The 17,349-nt window shown below is 43.8% G+C and overlaps 24 non-coding genes across 24 annotated transcripts; all 24 read left to right on the plus strand.

Annotated features, from left to right (window-relative positions):
* Window positions 1-255: 255 nt before the first annotated feature.
* Window positions 256-327, plus strand: TRNAP-CGG (transfer RNA proline (anticodon CGG)). The gene has a single exon. It is a non-coding gene; the product is annotated as a tRNA-Pro (tRNA).
* A 405-nt stretch (window positions 328-732) lies between these two features.
* TRNAP-AGG (transfer RNA proline (anticodon AGG)) lies at window positions 733-804 on the plus strand. Its single transcript has one exon. It is a non-coding gene; the product is annotated as a tRNA-Pro (tRNA).
* An 88-nt stretch (window positions 805-892) lies between these two features.
* TRNAP-AGG (transfer RNA proline (anticodon AGG)) lies at window positions 893-964 on the plus strand. Its single transcript has one exon. It is a non-coding gene; the product is annotated as a tRNA-Pro (tRNA).
* Window positions 965-1,690: 726 nt separating this feature from the next.
* Window positions 1,691-1,762, plus strand: TRNAP-UGG (transfer RNA proline (anticodon UGG)). The gene has a single exon. It is a non-coding gene; the product is annotated as a tRNA-Pro (tRNA).
* An 88-nt stretch (window positions 1,763-1,850) lies between these two features.
* Window positions 1,851-1,922, plus strand: TRNAP-CGG (transfer RNA proline (anticodon CGG)). The gene has a single exon. It is a non-coding gene; the product is annotated as a tRNA-Pro (tRNA).
* A 565-nt stretch (window positions 1,923-2,487) lies between these two features.
* TRNAP-AGG (transfer RNA proline (anticodon AGG)) lies at window positions 2,488-2,559 on the plus strand. Its single transcript has one exon. It is a non-coding gene; the product is annotated as a tRNA-Pro (tRNA).
* Window positions 2,560-2,647: 88 nt separating this feature from the next.
* TRNAP-CGG (transfer RNA proline (anticodon CGG)) lies at window positions 2,648-2,719 on the plus strand. Its single transcript has one exon. It is a non-coding gene; the product is annotated as a tRNA-Pro (tRNA).
* Window positions 2,720-2,807: 88 nt separating this feature from the next.
* TRNAP-UGG (transfer RNA proline (anticodon UGG)) lies at window positions 2,808-2,879 on the plus strand. Its single transcript has one exon. It is a non-coding gene; the product is annotated as a tRNA-Pro (tRNA).
* Window positions 2,880-3,284: 405 nt separating this feature from the next.
* TRNAP-AGG (transfer RNA proline (anticodon AGG)) lies at window positions 3,285-3,356 on the plus strand. The gene has a single exon. It is a non-coding gene; the product is annotated as a tRNA-Pro (tRNA).
* Window positions 3,357-3,924: 568 nt separating this feature from the next.
* On the plus strand, window positions 3,925-3,996 carry TRNAP-CGG (transfer RNA proline (anticodon CGG)). Its single transcript has one exon. It is a non-coding gene; the product is annotated as a tRNA-Pro (tRNA).
* Window positions 3,997-4,244: 248 nt separating this feature from the next.
* TRNAP-AGG (transfer RNA proline (anticodon AGG)) lies at window positions 4,245-4,316 on the plus strand. Its single transcript has one exon. It is a non-coding gene; the product is annotated as a tRNA-Pro (tRNA).
* A 248-nt stretch (window positions 4,317-4,564) lies between these two features.
* Window positions 4,565-4,636, plus strand: TRNAH-AUG (transfer RNA histidin (anticodon AUG)). The gene has a single exon. It is a non-coding gene; the product is annotated as a tRNA-His (tRNA).
* Window positions 4,637-4,724: 88 nt separating this feature from the next.
* On the plus strand, window positions 4,725-4,796 carry TRNAP-AGG (transfer RNA proline (anticodon AGG)). Its single transcript has one exon. It is a non-coding gene; the product is annotated as a tRNA-Pro (tRNA).
* Window positions 4,797-5,521: 725 nt separating this feature from the next.
* TRNAP-AGG (transfer RNA proline (anticodon AGG)) lies at window positions 5,522-5,593 on the plus strand. Its single transcript has one exon. It is a non-coding gene; the product is annotated as a tRNA-Pro (tRNA).
* A 2,783-nt stretch (window positions 5,594-8,376) lies between these two features.
* Window positions 8,377-8,448, plus strand: TRNAP-UGG (transfer RNA proline (anticodon UGG)). The gene has a single exon. It is a non-coding gene; the product is annotated as a tRNA-Pro (tRNA).
* A 247-nt stretch (window positions 8,449-8,695) lies between these two features.
* TRNAP-CGG (transfer RNA proline (anticodon CGG)) lies at window positions 8,696-8,767 on the plus strand. Its single transcript has one exon. It is a non-coding gene; the product is annotated as a tRNA-Pro (tRNA).
* An 88-nt stretch (window positions 8,768-8,855) lies between these two features.
* TRNAP-AGG (transfer RNA proline (anticodon AGG)) lies at window positions 8,856-8,927 on the plus strand. Its single transcript has one exon. It is a non-coding gene; the product is annotated as a tRNA-Pro (tRNA).
* Window positions 8,928-10,773: 1,846 nt separating this feature from the next.
* Window positions 10,774-10,845, plus strand: TRNAP-UGG (transfer RNA proline (anticodon UGG)). The gene has a single exon. It is a non-coding gene; the product is annotated as a tRNA-Pro (tRNA).
* Window positions 10,846-10,933: 88 nt separating this feature from the next.
* On the plus strand, window positions 10,934-11,005 carry TRNAP-CGG (transfer RNA proline (anticodon CGG)). The gene has a single exon. It is a non-coding gene; the product is annotated as a tRNA-Pro (tRNA).
* An 87-nt stretch (window positions 11,006-11,092) lies between these two features.
* Window positions 11,093-11,164, plus strand: TRNAP-CGG (transfer RNA proline (anticodon CGG)). Its single transcript has one exon. It is a non-coding gene; the product is annotated as a tRNA-Pro (tRNA).
* Window positions 11,165-12,692: 1,528 nt separating this feature from the next.
* Window positions 12,693-12,764, plus strand: TRNAP-CGG (transfer RNA proline (anticodon CGG)). The gene has a single exon. It is a non-coding gene; the product is annotated as a tRNA-Pro (tRNA).
* An 87-nt stretch (window positions 12,765-12,851) lies between these two features.
* TRNAP-CGG (transfer RNA proline (anticodon CGG)) lies at window positions 12,852-12,923 on the plus strand. Its single transcript has one exon. It is a non-coding gene; the product is annotated as a tRNA-Pro (tRNA).
* Window positions 12,924-16,853: 3,930 nt separating this feature from the next.
* Window positions 16,854-16,925, plus strand: TRNAP-UGG (transfer RNA proline (anticodon UGG)). Its single transcript has one exon. It is a non-coding gene; the product is annotated as a tRNA-Pro (tRNA).
* Window positions 16,926-17,173: 248 nt separating this feature from the next.
* On the plus strand, window positions 17,174-17,245 carry TRNAP-AGG (transfer RNA proline (anticodon AGG)). The gene has a single exon. It is a non-coding gene; the product is annotated as a tRNA-Pro (tRNA).
* The last annotated feature ends 104 nt before the right edge of the window (window positions 17,246-17,349 follow it).

Below are 17,349 nucleotides of genomic sequence, written 5' to 3' on the forward strand. Positions count from 1 at the left end.
ACGAACCCGAGTTTTTGCAGAAGTAATTTAGTGACTATTTAAACGCAACTAACTACAGGGTAGACCTATGAGTTGAGCATGTTTAGTTACACACATGGTCCGTTGGTCTAGGGGTATGATACTCGCTTAGGGTGCGAGTAGTCCCGGGTTCAAATCCCGACGGACCCGAGTTTTTGCAAAAGTAAATTAGTGACTATTTTAAAGCAACTAACTACAGGGTTGGTCTAAGAGTTGAGCATGTTTAGCTACACACATGGTCCGTTGGTCTAGGGGTATGATACTCGCTTCGGGTGTGAGTGGTCCCGGGTTCAAATCCCGGACGGACCCGAGTTTATGCAGAAGCGATTTAGTGACTATTTAAATGCAACTAACTACAGGGTAGGCCAATGAGTTGAGCATATTTAGTTACAGACATGGTCCGGTGGTCTAGGGGTATGTTACTCGCTTAGGGTGTGAGTGGTCAAGAGATAAAATCCCGACGGACCCGAGTTTTTGCCGAAGTAATTTAGTGACTATTTAAATGCAACTAACCACAGGGTAGGCCTATGAGTTGAGCATGTTTAGTTACACACATGGTCCTTTGGTCTAGGGGTATGATACTCGCTTCGGGTGCGAGTGGTACCGGGTTCAAATCCCGGACGGACCCGAGTATATGCAGAAGTAATTAAGTGACTATTTAAATGCAACTAACTACAGGGTAGACCTATGAGTTGAGCATATTTAGTTACACATGGTCCGTTGGTCTAGGGGTATGATACTCGCTCAGGTTGCGAGTGGTCCCGGGTTCAAATCCCGGATGAACCAGAGTTTTTGCAGAAGTAATTAAGAGGCTATTTAAATGCAACTAACAACAAGGTAGGCCTATGAGTTGAGCATGTTTAGTTACACACATGGTCCGTTGGTCTAGGGGTATGATACTCGCATAGGGTGCGAGTAGTCCCGGGTTCAAATCCCGGACGGACCCGAGTTTTTGCAGAAGTAATTAAGTGACTATTTAAATGCAACTAACTACAGGGTAGGTCTATGAGTTGAGCATGTTTAGTTACACACATGGTCCGTTGGTCTAGGGGTATGATACTCGCTTAGGGTGCGAGTAGTCCAGGGTTCAAATCCCGACGGACCCGAGTTTTTGCCGAAGTTATTTAGTGACTATTTAAAAGCAACTAACCACAGGGTAGGCCTATGAGTTGAGCATGTTTAGTTACACACATGGTCCGTTGGTCTAGGGGTATGATACTCGCTTAGGGTGCGAGTAGTCCCGGGTTCAAATCCCGACGGACCCGAGTTTTTGCCGAAGTAATTTAGTGACTTTTTAAAAGCAACTAACCACAGGGTAGGCCTATGAGTAGAGCATGTTTAGTTACACACATGGTCCGTTGGTCTAGGGGTATGATACTCGCTAAGGGTGCGAGTAGTCCCGGGTTCAAATCCCGGACGGACCCGAGTTTTTGCAGAAGTAATTTAGTGACTATTTAAATGCAACTAGTTAAATTGTAGGCTTTCGAGTTGAGCATGTTTTACTTACACACATGGGCCGTTTGTCTAGGGGTATGATACTCGCTCAGGTTGCGAGTGGTCCTGGGTTCAGATCCCGGATGAACCGGAGTTTTTGCAGGAGTAATTAAGAGACTATTTAAATGCAACTAACAACAAGGTAGGCCTATGAATGAGCATGTTTAGTTACACACATGGTCCGTTGGTCTAGGGGTATGATACTCGCTTTGGGTGCGAGTGGTCCCGGGTTCAAATCCCGGACGGACCCGATTTTTTGCAGAAGTAATTTAGTGGCTATTTTAATGCAACTAACTACAGGGTTGGTCTAAGAGTTGAGCATGTTTAGCTACACACATGGTCCGTTGGTCTAGGGGTATGATACTCGCTTCGGGTGTGAGTGGTCCCGGGTTCAAATCCCGGACGGACCCGAGTTTATGCAGAAGCGATTTAGTGACTATTTAATTGCAACTAACTACAGGGTAGGCCGATGAGTTGAGCATATTTAGTTACAGACATGGTCCGGTGGTCTAAGGGTATGATACTCGCTTAGGGTGTGAGTGGTCAAGAGATAAAATCCCGACGGACCCGAGTTTTTGCCGAAGTAAATTAGTGACTATTTAAATGCAACTAACCACAGGGTAGGACTATGAGTTGAGCATGTTTAGTTACACACATGGTCCTTTGGTCTAGGGGTATGATACTCGCTTCGGGTGCGAGTGGTACCGGGTTCAAATCCCGGACGGACCCGAGTATATGCAGAAGTAATTAAGTGACTATTTAAATGCAACTAACTACAGGGTAGACCTATGAGTTGAGCATATTTAGTTACACATGGTCCGTTGGTCTAGGGGTATGATACTCGCTCAGGTTGCGAGTGGTCCCGGGTTCAAATCCCGGATGTACCAGAGTTTTTGCAGAAGTAATTGAGAGGCTATTTAAATGCAACTAACAACAAGGTAGGCCTATGAGTTGAGCATGTTTAGTTACACACATGGTCCGTTGGTCTAGGGGTATGATACTCGCATAGGGTGCGAGTAGTCCCGGGTTCAAATCCCGGACGGACCCGAGTTTTTGCAGAAGTAATTAAGTGACTATTTAAATGCAACTAACTACAGGGTAGGTCTATGAGTTGAGCATGTTTAGTTACACACATGGTCCGTTGGTCTAGGGGTATGATACTCGCTTCGGGTGTGAGTGGTCCCGGGTTCAAATCCCGGACGGGCCCGAGTTTTTGCAAAAGTAAATTAGTGACTATTTAAATGCAACTAACTTCAGGGTAGGCCTATGAGTTGAGCATGTTTAGTTGCACACATGGTCCGTTGGTCTGGGGGTATGATACTCGCTTTGGGTGCGAGTGGTCCCGGGTTCAAATCCCGGACGGACCCGAGTTTATGCAGAAGCGGTTTAGTGACTATTTAAATGCAACTAACTACAGGGTAGGCCAATGAGTTGAGCATATTTAGTTACAGACATGGTCCGGTGGTCTAGGGGTATGTTACTCGCTTAGGGTGTGAGTGGTCAAGAGATAAAATCCCGACGGACCCGAGTTTTTGCCGAAGTAATTTAGTGACTATTTAAATGCAACTAACAACAGGGTAGGCCTATGAGTTGAGCATGTTTAGTTACACACATGGTCCTTTGGTCTAGGGGTATGATACTCGCTTCGGGTGCGAGTGGTACCGGGTTCAAATCCCGGACGGACCCGAGTATATGCAGAAGTAATTAAGTGACTATTTAAATGCAACTAACTACAGGGTAGACCTATGAGTTGAGCATATTTAGTTACACATGGTCCGTTGGTCTAGGGGTATGATACTCGCTCAGGTTGCGAGTGGTCCCGGGTTCAAATCCCGGATGAACCAGAGTTTTTGCAGAAGTAATTAAGAGGCTATTTAAATGCAACTAACAACAAGGTAGGCCCATGAGTTGAGCATGTTTAGTTACACACATGGTCCGTTGGTCTAGGGGTATGATACTCGCATAGGGTGCGAGTAGTCCCGGGTTCAAATCCCGGAGGGACCCGAGTTTTTGCAGAAGTAATTAAGTGACTATTTAAATGCAACTAACTACAGGGTAGGTCTATGAGTTGAGCATGTTTAGTTACACACATGGTCCGTTGGTCTAGGGGTATGATACTCGCTTAGGGTGCGAGTAGTCCAGGGTTCAAATCCCGACGGACCCGAGTTTTTGCCGAAGTTATTTAGTGACTATTTAAATGCAACTAGTTAAATTGTAGGCTTTCGAGTTGAGCATGTTTTACTTACACACATGGGCCGTTTGTCTAGGGGTATGATACTCGCTCAGGTTGCGAGTGGTCCTGGGTTCAGATCCCGGATGAACCGGAGTTTTTGCAGAAGTAATTAAGAGACTATTTAAATGCAACTAACAACAAGGTAGGCCTATGAGTTGAGCATGTTTAGTTACACACATGGTCCGTTGGTCTAGGGGTGTGATACTCGCTTCGGGTGTGAGTGGTCCCGGGTTCAAATCCCGGACGGACCCGAGTTTTTGCAAAAGTAAATTATCGACTATTTTAATGCAACTAACTACAGGGTAGGCCTATGAGTCGAGCATTTTTAGTTACACACATGGTCCGTCGGTCTAGAGGTATGATACTCGCTTAGTGTGCGAGTGCCCCCGGGTTCAAATCCCGGACGAACCCGTGTTTTTGCAGAAGTAATTTAGTGACTATTTAAACGCAACTAACTACAGGGTAGACCTACAAGTTGAGCATGTATAGTTACACACATGGTTCGTTGGTCTAAGGGTGTGATACTCGCTTAGGGTGCGAGTGGTCCCGGGTTCAAATCCCGGACGAACCCGAGTTTTTGCAGAAGTAATTTAGTGACTATTTAAACGCAACTAACTACAGGGTAGACCTATGAGTTGAGCATGTATAGTTACACACATGGTTCGTTGGTCTAAGGGTGTGATACTCGCTTAGGGTGCGAGTGGTCCCGGGTCCAAATCAAGGACGAACCCGAGTTTTTGCAGAAGTAATTTAGTGACTATTTAAACGCAACTAACTACAGGGTAAACCTATGAGTTGAGCATGTTTAGTTACACACATGGTCCGTTGGTCTAGGGGTATGATACTCGCTTATGGTGCGAGTGGTCCGGGGTTCAAATCCCGGACGGACCCGAGTTTTTGCAAAAGTAAATTAGTGACTATTTTAATGCAACTAACTACAGGGTTGGTCTAAGAGTTGAGCATGTTTAGCTACACACATGGTCCGTTGGTCTAGGGGTATGATACTCGCTCAGGTTGCGAGTGGTCCCGGGTTCAAATCCCGGATGAACCAGAGTTTTTGCAGAAGTAATTAAGAGGCTATTTAAATGCAACTAACAACAAGGTAGGCCTATGACTTGAGCATGTTTAGTTACACACATGGTCCGTTGGTCTAGGGGTATGATACTCGCTTAGGGTGCGAGTAGTCCCGGGTTCAAATCCCGACGGACCCGATTTTTTGCCGAAGTAATTTAGTGTTTATTTAAAAGCAACTAACCACAGGGTAGGCCTATGAGTTGAGCATGTTTAGTTACACACATGGTCCTTTGGTCTAGGGGTATGATACTCGCATAGGGTGCGAGTAGTCCCGGGTTCAAATCCCGGACGGACCCGAGTTTTTGCAGAAGTAATTAAGTGACTATTTAAATGCAACTAACTACAGGGTAGGTCTATGAGTTGAGCATGTTTAGTTACACACATGGTCCGTTGGTCTAGGGGTATGATACTCGCTTAGGGTGCGAGTAGTCCCGGGTTCAAATCCCGACGGACCCGAGTTTTTGCCGAAGTAATTTAGTGTTTATTTAAAAGCAACTAACCACAGGGTAGGCCTATGAGTTGAGCATGTTTAGTTACACACATGGTCCGTTGGTCTAGGGGTATGATACTCGCTTAGGGTGCGAGTAGTCCCGGGTTCAAATCCCGACGGACCCGAGTTTTTGCCGAAGTAATTTAGTAACTATTTAAAAGCAACTAACCAAAGGGTAGGCCTATGAGTTGAGCATGTTTAGTTACACACAGGGTCCGTTGGTATAGGGGTATGATACTCGCTTAGGGTGCGAGTAGTCCCGGGTTCAAATCCCGGACGGACCCGAGTTTTTGCAAAAGTAAATTAGTGACTATTTTAATGCAACTAACTACAGGGTAGGTCTATGAGTTGAGTATGTTTAGTTACACACATGGTACTTTGGTCTAGGGGTATGATACACGCTTTAGGTGCGAGTGGTCCCGGGTTCAAATCCCGGACGGACTCGAGTATATGCAGAAGTAATTAAGTGACTATTTAAATGCAACAAACTACAGGGTAGGTCTATGAGTTGAGCATGTTTAGTTACACACATTTTCCGTTTGTCTAGGGGTATGATACTCGCTTCGGGTGTGAGTGGTCCCGGGTTCAAAGCCCGGACGGACCCGAGTTTATGCAGAAGCAATTTAGTGACTATTTAAATGCAACTAACTACAGGCTAGGCCAATAAGTTGAGCATGTTTAGTTACACACATGGTCCGTTGGTCTAGGGGTATGATACTCGCTTAGGGTACGAGTAGTCCCGGGTTCAAATCCCGGACGGACCCAAGTTTTTGCAGAAGTAATTTAGTGACTATTTAAATGCAACTAGTTAAATTGTAGTCTTTCGAGTTGAGCATATTTTACTTACACACATGGGCCGTTTGTCTAAGGGTATGATACTCGCTCAGGCAGGGTTGGCAAAAATTAATTTTTTAAAAAAAAACAAAAGTTGTGTTTTTTATTGTTTAAAACACGATTTTTTGTTTTAAACTGTTTTTTAAACAAGTAGAAAAAAACAGTAAAAAAGCACAAAAAAAACTAGTTTTAAACATGTTTAAATCACTCTTCCAGATCTAATTGTCTATATCGCCGGTCTACATTTAAGCCACTACTCCCGCTAGCGCAAGGCGCTTATTTTCACAACCTACTTGATTAAAAAAAGGTCTTGCTTTGGACCAAGACAGAAAAAACAAACGATAAGAGTGACGTTTATCAATTGACTGAAGTCCCGATATTGCAATTTTTCTTTATTTATATTAATTTAATCCTTAATCAATATTTAATTCAATCAACTGATTTAACGGTTAGTCGATTTATTCCCTCCAAATTGATTGAAAAAACTACAAATTTACGCATTTTCAAGAACAAATTAGATTTTCCGAAATTATTTTATGATATTAATTATTTTGAGCGTTCAATATTGAATAAATTTAGAATTTCAAGGTGTAAGAAATTGTCCGTGTGGAATTAGAACCAGGGACCACTTGAACCCAAAGCAAGTATTATACACCTAGACCAACGAACCACGAAACGTATAGAGAAGTAAAACACGAAAATAAAAATACTCCTAAATTTATAATATGAAGCTCTAAGACGCGACCTTCCGGGATTTAACCTGGTACCACTCGCAACCAGCGCGAGTGTCATACCCTTAGACCAACGTACAACGAACATGTACTGCAAAGTCAAACAGGAAAATCAAGAGCTCCTAAAATTTAGAATTTGAAGGTGTAAGAAAGGGTCCTTGTCAGGGTTGGCAAAAACTTAGTTAAAAAAGTTTGTGTTTTTATTGTTTATAACACGATTTAAAGTTAGATTTTCAGAAAACATTTTATCATGAAATTAATTATTTAAAAGGGAGTACGTGTTGAGGATACAATATTTAATATTTGAAAAATTCTACTGACTGTTAAAAAAAGAGCAAACGATCTTTTCAAAAGGAAAATATAATTTTTTTAATAGCGGATACAAAATGAGTGTGATGCGTAAATTTGTACATTTAACCCCTAATATCTAAATGCCTGATTTCTTTTGTGGCCACTATTCAGTCATTTCCGCTTCCGTACTTCCGAGTTTCTTGGTCAGAACTCATTATACATTTTAAACTTCACCACCCCTTACTTATTTGTAGGAGCTCATGTTTTCCGTTATCGGATTAGGCGTATTAATTTTAGCACTGTCAAAGGCCTGGCTTTATAGATTACGCGTAATCTTTTTAGAACAGTAAAATGTACCAACAGTGTAGAGAAACCACATAGGAAAAATGTTATTGCTTTGCTTTAAGTAGATGACAAAATAAGTTATCCTTAATCATATTTTTGAATATCAGTCTTCAATACAGATTGGTAATGGATAAAACCACTGGTATGGTCTCCAAACAATTAAACACACATTTGAAACAGTCGAATAATTGGAAGGTTTTGACTGGAGCTTATTATTTCTATTATTTAATCTTTTCGCTCATTTTCAAATAAAAAAAGAGTTAAAAATATTCGAAATTTTTCTCCATAAAAAAACATGTTTTAAACTTTTTGTTTAAAACGTTTTAAACAAATTAAAGTTTTTTTTTCATGGCTGTTTAAAACAAGTTTTAAACCAAAGTTTAAAACAATTTGTTTAAAACTTGCCAACCCTGCGCTCAGGTTGCGAGTGGTCCTGGGTTCAGATCCCGGATGAACCCGAGTTTTTGCAGAAGTAATTAAGAGACTATTTAAATGCAACTAACAACAAAGTAGGCCTATGAGTTGAGCATGCTTAGTTACACACATGGTCCGTCGGTCTATGGGTATGATACTCGCTTAGTGTGCGAGTGGCCCCGGGTTTAAATCCCGGACGGACCCGTGTTTTTGCAGAAGTAATTTAGTGACTATTTAAATGCAACTAACTACAGGGTAGGTCTATGAAATGAGCATGTTTAGTTACACACATGGTCCGTTGGTCTAGGGGTAGGATACTCGCTTAGGGTGTGAGTGGTCCCGAGATAAAATCCCGGACGGACCCGAGTTTTTGCCGAAGTAATTTAGTGACTATTTAAAAGCAACTAACTACAGGGTAGGCCTATGAGTTGAGCATGTTTGGTTACACACATGGTCCGTTGGTCTAGGGGTATGATACTCGCTTTGGGTGCGAGTGGTCCCGGGTTCAAATCCCGGACGGACCCGAGTTTTTGCAGAAGTAATTAAGAGACTATTTAAATGCAACTAACAACAAGGTAGGCCTATAAGTTGAGCATGTTTAGCTAGACACGTGGTCCTTTGGTCTAGGGGTATGATACTCGCTTCGGGTGTGAATGGTCCCGGGTTCAAATCCCGGACGGACCCGAGTATATGCAGAAGTAATTAAGTGACTATTTAAATGCAACTAACTACAGGGTAGGTCTATGAGTTGAGCATGTTTTTTACACACATGGTCCGTTGATCTAGGGGTATGATACTCGCTTCGGGTGTGAGTGGTCCCGGGTTCGAACCCCGGACGGACCCGAGGTTATGCAGAAGCAATTTAGTGACTATTTAAATGCAACTAACTACAGGGTAGGCCAATGAGTTGAGCATATTTAGTAACAGACATGGTCCGTTGGTATAGGGGTATGATACTCGCTTAGGGTGCGAGTGGTCCCGGGTTCAAATCCCGGACGGGCCCGAGTTTTTGCAAAAGTAAATTAGTGACTATTTTAATGCAACTAACTTCAGGGTAGGCCTATGAGTTGAGCATGTTTAGTTACACACATGGTCCTTTGGTCTAGGGGTATGATACTCGCTTTGGGTGTGAGTGGTCCCGAGATAAAATCCCGACGGACCCGAGTTTTTGCCGAAGTAATTTAGTGACTATTTAAAAGCAACTAACCACAGGGTAGGCCTATGAGTTGAGCATGTTTAATTACACACATGGTCCGTTGGTCTAAAGGTATGATACTCGCTTAGGGTGCGAGTGGTCCCGGGTTGAAATCCCGGACGAACCCGAGTTTTTGCAGAAGTAATTTAGTGACAATTTAAACGCAACTAACTACAGGGTAGACCTATGAGTTGAGTATGTTTAGTCACACACATGGTACTTTGGTCTAGGGGTATGATACTCGCTTTGGGTGCGAGTGGTCCCAGGTTCAAATCCCGGACGGACCCGAGTATAAGCAGAAGTAATTAAGTGACTATTTAAATGCAACAAACTACAGGGTAGGTCTATGAGTTGAGCATGTTTAGTTACACACATTTTCCGTTGGTCTAGGGGTATGATACTCGCTTCGGGTGTGAGTGGTCCCGGGTTCAAATCCCGGACGGACTCGAGTTTATGCAGAAGCAATTTAGTGACTATTTAAATGCAACTAACTACAGGGTATGCCAATGAGTTGAGCATATTTAGTTACAGATATGGTCCGTTGGTCTAGGGGTATGATACTCGCTTAGGGTGTGAGTGGTCCCGAGATAAAATCCCGACGGACCCGAGTTTTTGCCGAAGTAATTTAGTGACTATTTAAAAGCAACTAACCACAGGGTAGGCATATGAGTTGAGCATGTTTAGTTACACACATGGTCCGTTGGTCTAGGGTATGATACTCGCTTAGGGTGCGAGTAGTCCCGGGTTCAAATCCCGGACGAACCCGAGTTTTTGCAGAAGTAATTTAGTGACTATTTAAACGCAACTAACTACAGGGTAGACCTATGAGTTGAGCATGTTTTGTTACACACATGGTTCGTTGGTCTAAGGGTGTGATACTCGCTTAGGGTGCGAGTGGTCCGGGGTTCAAATCCCGGACGGACCCGAGTATATGCAGAAGTAATTAAGTGACTATTTAAATGCAACAAACTACAGGGTAGGTCTATGAGTTGAGCATGTTTAGTTACACACATTTTCCGTTGGTCTAGGGGTATGATACTCGCTTCGGGTGTGAGTGGTCCCGGGTTCAAATCCCGGACGGACCCGAGTTTATGCAGAAGCAATTTAGTGACTATTTAAATGCAACTAACTACAGGGTAGGCCAATGAGTTGAGCATGTTTAGTTACACACATGGTCCGTTGGTCTAGGGGTATGATACTCGCTTAGGGTACGAGTAGTCCCGGGTTCTAATCCCGGACGGACCCGAGTTTTTGCAGAAGTAATTTAGTGACTATTTAAATGCAACTAGTTAAATTGTAGGCTTTCGAGTTGAGCATATTTTACTTACACACATGGGCCGTTTGTCTGGGGGTATGATACTCGCTCAGGTTGCGAGTGGTCCTGGGTTCAGATCCCGGATGAACCCGAGTTTTTGCAGAAGTAATTAAGAGACTATTTAAATGCAACTAAAAACAAGGTAGGCCTATGAGTTGAGCATGTTTAATTACACACATGGTCCTTCGGTCTATGGGTATGATACTCGCTTAGTGTGCGAGTGGCCCCGGGTTTAAATCCCGGACGGACCCGAGTTTTTGCCGAAGTAATTTAGTGACTATTTAAAAGCAACTAACTACAGGGTAGGCCTATGAGTTGAGCATGTTTGGTTACACACATGGTCCGTTGGTCTAGGGGTATGATACTCGCTTTGGGTGCGAGTGGTCCCGGGTTCAAATCCCGAACGGACCCGATTTTTTGCAGAAGTAGTTAAGAGACTATTTAAATGCAACTAACAACAAGGTAGGCCTATAAGTTGAGCATGTTTAGCTAGACACGTGGTCCTTTGGTCTAGGGGTATGATACTCGCTTCGGGTGTGAGTGGTCCCGGGTTCAAATCCCGGACGGACCCGAGTATATGCAGAAGTAATTAAGTGACTATTTAAATGCAACTAACTACAGGGTAGGTCTATGAGTTGAGCATGTTTTTTACACACATGGTCCGTTGATCTAGGGGTATGATACTCGCTTCGGGTGTAAGTGGTCCCGGGTTCGAACCCCGGACGGACCCGAGGTTATGCAGAAGCAATTTAGTGACTATTTAAATGCAACTAACTACAGGGTAGGCCAATGAGTTGAGCATATTTAGTAACAGACATGGTCCGTTGGCATAGGGGTATGATACTCGCTTCGGGTGTGAGTGGTCCCGGGTTCAAATCCCGGACGGACCCGAGTTTTTGCAAAAGTAAATTAGTGACTATTTTAATGCAACTAACTTCAGGGTAGGCCTATGAGTTGAGCATGTTTAGTTACACACATGGTCCGTTGGTCTAGGGGTATGATACTCGCTTTGGGTGTGAGTGGTCCCGAGATAAAATCCCGACGGACTCGAGTTTTTGCCGAAGTAATTTAGTGACTATTTAAAAGCAACTAACCACAGGGTAGGCCTATGAGTTGAGCATGTTTAGTTACACACATGGTCCGTTGGTCTAAAGGTATGATACTCGCTTAGGGTGCGAGTGGTCCCGGGTTGAAATCCCGGACGAACCCGAGTTTTTGCAGAAGTAATTTAGTGACTGTTTAAACGCAACTAACTACAGGGTAGACCTATGAGTTGAGCATGTTTAGTTACACACATGGGTCGTTGGTCTAAGGGTGTGATACTCGCTTAGGGTGCGAGTGGTCCGGGGTTCAAATCCCGGACGGACCCTAGTTTTTGCAAAAGTAAATTAGTGACTATTTTAATGCAACTAACTACAGGGTAGGTCTATGAGTTGAGTATGTTTAGTTACACACATGGTACTTTGGTCTAGGGGTATGATACACGCTTTGGGTGCGAGTGGTCCCGGGTTCAAATCCCGGACGGACCCGAGTATATGCAGAAGTAATTAAATGACTATTTAAATGCAACAAACTACAGGGTAGGTCTATGAGTTGAGCATGTTTAGTTACCCACATTTTCCGTTGGTCTAGGGGTATGATACTCGCTTCGGGTGTGAGTGGTCCCGGGTTCAAATCCCGGACGGACCCGAGTTTATGCAGAAGCAATTTAGTGACTATTTAAATGCAACTAACTACAGGGTAGGCCAATGAGTTGAGCATGTTTAGTTACACACATGGTCCGATGGTCTAGGGGTATGATACTCGCTTAGGGTACGAGTAGTCCCGGGTTCTAATCCCGGACGGACCCGAGTTTTTGCAGAAGTAATTTAGTGACAATTTAAATGCAACTAGTTAAATTGTAGGGTTTCGAGTTGAGCATAATTTACTTACACACATGGGCCGTTTGTCTAGGGGTATGATACTCGCTCAGGTTGCGAGTGGTCATGGGTTCAGATCCCGGATGAACCCGAGTTTTTGCAGAAGTAATTAAGAGACTATTTAAATGCACCTAACAACAAGGTAGGCCTATGAGTTGAGCATGTTTAGTTACACACATGGTCCGTCGGTCTATGGGTATGATACTCGCTTAGTGTGCGAGTGGCCCCGGGTTTAAATCCCGGACGGACCCGAGTTTTTGCCGAAGTAATTTAGTGACTATTTAAAAGCAACTAACTACAGGGTAGGCCTATGAGTTGACCATGTTTGGTTACACACATGGTCCGTTGGTCTAGGGGTATGATACTCGCTTCGGGTGTGAGTGGTCCCGGGTTCAAATCCCGGACGGACCCGAGTATATGCAGAAGTAATTAAGTGACTATTTAAATGCAACTAACTACAAGGTAGGTCTATGAGTTGAGCATGTTTATTACACACATGGTCCGTTGATCTAGGGGTATGATACTCGCTTCGGGTGTAAGTGGTCCCGGGTTCGAACCCCGGACGGACCCGAGGTTATGCAGAAGCAATTTAGTGACTATTTAAATGCAACTAACTACAGGGTAGGCCAATGAGTTGAGCATATTTAGTAACAGACATGGTCCGTTGGTATAGGGGTATGATACTCGCTTCGGGTGTGAGTGGTCCCGGGTTGAAATCCCGGACGAACCCGAGTTTTTGCAGAAGTAATTTAGTGACTATTTAAACGCAACTAACTACAGGGTAGACCTATGAGTTGAGCATGTTTAGTTACACACATGGTTCGTTGGTCTAAGGGTGTGATACTCGCTTTGGGTGCGAATGGTCCGGGGTTCAAATCCCGGACGGACCCGAGTTTTTGCAAAAGTAAATTAATGACTATTTTAATGCAACTAACTACAGGGTAGGTCTATGAGTTGAGTATGTTTAGTCACACACATGGTACTTTGGTCTAGGGGTATGATACTCGCTTCGGGTGTGAGTGGTCCCGGGTTCAAATCCCGGACGGACTCGAGTTTATGCAGAAGCAATTTAGTGACTATTTAAATGCAACTAACTACAAGGTAGGCCCAAGAGTTTAGCATGTTTCAGTATCATTCATGGTACGTTGTTCTAGGGGTATGATACTCGCTTAGGGTGCGAGTAGTCCCGGGTTCAAAACCCGGACGGACCCAAGTTTTTGCAGAAGTAATTTAGTGACTATTTAAATGCAACTAGTTAAATTGTAGGCTTTCGAGTTGAGCATGTTTTACTTACACACATGGGCCGTTTGTCTAAGGGTATGATACTCGCTCAGGCTGCGAGTGGTCCTGGGTTCAGATCCCGGATGAACCCGAGTTTTTGCAGAAGTAATTAAGAGACTATTTAAATGCAACTAACAACAAGGTAGCCCTATGAGTTGAGCATGTTTAGTTACACACATGGTACGTTGGTCTAGGGGTATGATACTTTTTCGGGTGTGAGTGGTCCCGGGTTCAAATCCCGGACGGACCCGAGTTTATGCAGAAGCAATTTAGTGACTATTTAAATGCAACTTACTACAGGGTAGGCCAATGAGTTGAGCATATTTAGTTACAGACATGGTCCGTTGGTGTAGGTGTATGATATTCGCTTAGGGTGTGAGTGGTCCCGAGATAAAATCCCGACGGACCCGAGTTTTTGCCGAAGTAATTTAGTGACTATTTAAATGCAACTAACTACAGGGTAGGTCTATGAGTTGAGCATGTTTTTTACAAACATGGTCCGTGAATCTAGGGGTATGATACTCGCTTCGGGTGAGAGTGGTCCCGGGTTCGAACCCCGGACGGACCCGAGGTTATGCAGAAGCAATTTAGTGACTATTTAAATGCAACTAACTACAGGGTAGGCCAATGAGTTGAGCATATTTAGTAACAGACATGGTCCGTTGGTATAGGGGTATGATACTCGCTTAGGGTGTGAGTGGTCCCGAGATAAAATCCCGACGGACCCGAGTTTTTGCCGAAGTAATTTAGTGACTATTTAAAAGCAACTAACCACAGGGTAGGCATATGAGTTGAGCATGTTTAGTTACACACATGGTCCGTTGTTCTAGGGTATGATACTCGCTTAGGGTTCGAGTAGTCCCGGGTTCAAATCCCGGACGGACCCGAGTTCTTGCAGAAGTAATTTAGTGACTATTTAAATGCAACTAGTTAAATTGTAGGCTTTCGAGTTGAGCATGTTTTACTTACACACATGGGCCGTTTGTCTAGGGGTATGATACTCGCTCAGGTTGCGAGTGGTCCTGGGTTCAGATCCCGGATGAACCCGAGTTTTTGCAGAAGTAATTTAGAGACTATTTAAATGCAACTAACAACAAGGTAGGCCTATGAGTTGAGCATGTTTAATTACACACATGGTCCTTCGGTCTAGGGGTATGATACTCGCTTAGTGTGCGAGTGGCCCCGGGTTTAAATCCCGGACGGACCCGTGTTTTTGCAGAAGTAATTTTGTGACTATTTAAAAGCAACTAACCACAGGGTAGGCCTATGAGTTGAGCATGTTTAGTTACACACATGGTCCGTTGGTCTAGGGGTATGATACTCGCTTTGGGTGCGAGTGGTCCCGGGTTCAGATCCCGGATGAACGCGAGTTTTTGCAGAAGTAATTCAGTGACTATTTAAACGTAACTAACTACAGGGTAGACCTATGAGTTGAGCATGTTTAGTTACACTCATGGACCGTTGGTCTAGGGGTATGATACTCGCTTTGGGTGCGAGTGGTCCCGGGTTCAAATCCCGCACGGACCCGAGTATATGCAGAAGTAATTAAGTGTCTATTTAAATGCAACTAACTACTGGGTAGGTCTATGAGTTGAACATGTTTTGTTACACACATGGTCCGTTGGTCTAGGGGTATGATACTCGCTTTGGGTGCGAGTGGGCCCCGGTTCAAATCCCGGACGGACCCGAGTTTTTGCAGAAATAATTTAGTGACTATTTAAATGCAACTAACAACAAGGTAGGCCCAAGAGTTTAGCATGTTTCAGTATCATTCATGGTACGTTGTTCTAGGGGTATGATACTCGCTCAGGCTGCGAGTGGTCCTGGGTTCAGATCCCGGATGAACCCGAGTTTTTGCAGAAGTAATTAAGAGACTATTTAAATGCAACTAACAACAAGGTAGGCCTATGAGTTGAGCATGTTTAGTTACACAAATGGTACGTTGGTCTAGGGGTATGATACTTTTTCGGGTGTGAGTGGTCCCGAGATAAAATCCCGACGGACCCGTGTTTTTGCCGAAGTAATTTAGTGACTATTTAAAAGCAACTAACCACAGGGTAGGACTATGAGTTGAGCATGTTTAGTTACACAAATGGTCCTATGGTTTAGGGGTATGATACTCGCTTTGAGTGCGAGTGGTTCCGGGTTCAAATCCCGGACGGACCCGAGTATATGCAGAAGTAATTAAGTGACTATTTAAATGCAACTAACTACAAAGTAGGCCAATGAGTTGAGCATATTTAGTTTCAGACATGGTCCGTTGGTTTAGGGTAGTGATGCCACGAATATTCGGTTACTATTCGGTATTCGGCCATTTTTTTCGTATTCGGTATTCGGCCGAATTTTTCGTAACATTCGGCCGAATACCGAATCTCCAATCATGAAGGAAAAAACGGAAAAATTACTAAAAAATTATTTATTTCAATAAAAATTTTTACTTTAATATTTATAATCTACCAGTGGTAAGTTGTGATGAATAAAAGAAAGCATATAGTGACACGATCTACTCGCAAATGAACCAAAAACCTAAAAACGCTATAGACGGGTCCTATAGTGTTAAAGAGAGCGCGTTGAAAAATCGTTACTTCCCCCTTTTCATTCCCTCCTTCCCGAGTATATCACCAACGTTGAAAGTATCCGCGCAGGCCCGCTGTAGCAGAGGCGGTAGAGAGCGGATCTAAACCATGGAAGAACTACGCGAGTTCTTCCATGTCTAAACAGTGTATCCCTCTTTCTGCTTGCGCGCCAATATTGCGCAGAGCAGTAATCGCGTTACAGCTAGTGCCGAGAGGAGAGGAGAGTTTTCCCACGTGACCCTTCATTTCGCGAAGCCGTCTGCCTATTCACCTCACCATTCCATACCCTTCTTCTTCCATGATGAGACTTGTCCCATTGCGGTCCGTGCGGGGATGTACGTATTTCGCGGAACGGGTTACAGCTCATAACCGGTTTCGCGCGAGTTGCACATATCTCACGCCCGAATATTCGGTGGCCGAATATTCGGTGATTCGGCCGAGAACATGGCCGAATATTCGGTATTCGGTAAAATCAATATTCGCGGCATCACTGGTTTGGCTGTATGATACTCGCTTAGGGTGTGAGTGGTCCCGAGATAAAATCCCGACGGACCCGAGTTTTTGCCGAAGTAATTTAGTGACTATTTTAATGCAACTAACTTCAGGGTAGGCCTATGAGTTGAGTATGTTTAATTACACACATGGTCCGTTGGTCTAGGGGTATGATACTCGCTTTGGGTGCGAGTGGTCCAGGGTTCAAACCCCGGATGGACCCGAGTTTTTGCAGAAGTAATTTAGTGACTATTTAAATGCAACTAACTACAGGGTAGGTCTATGAGTTGAGCATGTTTAGTTACACACATGGTCCGTTTGTCTAGGGGTATGATACTCGATCAGGTTGCGAGTGGTCATGGGTTCAGATTCCGGATGAACCCGAGTTTTTGCAGAAGTAATTTAGTGACTATTTAAACGCAACTAACTACAGGGTAGACCTATGAGTTGAGCATGTTTAGTTACACTCATGGTCCGTTGGTCTAGGGGTATGATACTCGCTTAGGGTGCGAGTGGTCCGGGGTTCAAATCCCGGACGGACCCGAGTTTTTGCAAAAGTAAATTAGTGACTATTTTAATGCAACTAACTACAGGGTAGGCCTATGATTTGATCATGTTTAGTTACACACATGGTCCGTTGGTCTAGG

Source organism: Phalangium opilio, unplaced genomic scaffold, assembly GCF_054372755.1.
Source record: "Phalangium opilio isolate 3A_F unplaced genomic scaffold, DU_Popi_V2 ptg000088l_1, whole genome shotgun sequence".
Lineage (NCBI taxonomy): Eukaryota > Metazoa > Arthropoda > Arachnida > Opiliones > Phalangiidae > Phalangium > Phalangium opilio.